At 49.4% G+C, this 861-nt stretch overlaps 1 non-coding gene across 1 annotated transcript; it reads left to right on the top strand.

Moving 5' to 3' along the window:
- The first annotated feature begins 577 nt into the window (after positions 1-577).
- On the top strand, positions 578-651 carry TRNAE-CUC (transfer RNA glutamic acid (anticodon CUC)). Its single transcript has one exon. It is a non-coding gene; the product is annotated as a tRNA-Glu (tRNA).
- The last annotated feature ends 210 nt before the right edge of the window (positions 652-861 follow it).

Here is an 861-nt window from a genome sequence, read left to right as displayed (position 1 = left end):
GGTGACACAAAAGCCACAGACTTGTTATTCTGTTTGGTTTGGGGCATGATGAGGATTTTGCATTGCTGGGCACTGGTGAAGTCTAGGTTACAGGGTTCCACTATGTGGCAAGTGCTTCCTAAAGTTTTGGAAACTATAGGTTTCTCAGGGAGACAGAAACAGGAATAGGACAGCACCTTGGAGAGCTCCAAGTGAGGCTGGAAGCCAGATAAGCTTCTCTGTATGGTGCTCCAACAATTTGCCATTATAGACTGAGCCTTAAGTAGGGGTTTGGCTTCCTTTGGTCTGATCGGCCTTGCCTCCACACTGACGGAGCCTCTTCTCTTAAAGGGGCTTTAAGAGACTGTTTTAGCTGCCTCAGCTGCAATGACATTGGGGTGGCTGAGGCATGCTAGACTCTACCTGTCTGGAGTCCTCATAGTCCAAGGGCAGCAATGCAACCTCCTCTGGACACAGGGGGAGCAGATCCCTGGGATTTTTCTGGGGAATTCTGGATATCCCAGATTATGCCTCCCAAAACAGGGCATCTCCTGACATCTACAATGTCAGTCTATCTTCAAACTAGGACTTTAGTTAGGGAGGGGCATGGCTCAATGGTAGAGCATCTGCTTCTCATGCAGAAGGTCCCGGGTTCAATCCCCGGCATCTCCAGGTAGGGATGGAAAAATTCCTACCTGAAATCCTGGAAACCCACTGCCAGTCAATGCTGGGCTATCTGGACCAAGGGGATGACCTAGTATAACCAAGGAGCTGACTCACCTTCATGTGTCCCAGCCCCCAGCCCTCAAAAGACTGCACATCCTCAAAGCTGGGAATGCAAAAGCAAGGAGAAAGTTTTGTCCCCAATTTTGGAGCTGAATT

Source organism: Elgaria multicarinata, chromosome 18 (genome assembly GCF_023053635.1).
Source record: "Elgaria multicarinata webbii isolate HBS135686 ecotype San Diego chromosome 18, rElgMul1.1.pri, whole genome shotgun sequence".
Classification (NCBI taxonomy): Eukaryota; Metazoa; Chordata; class Lepidosauria; order Squamata; family Anguidae; genus Elgaria; species Elgaria multicarinata.
Note: the sequence above shows the minus strand (reverse complement) of the source record. Positions and strands in the feature narration are given on the sequence as shown.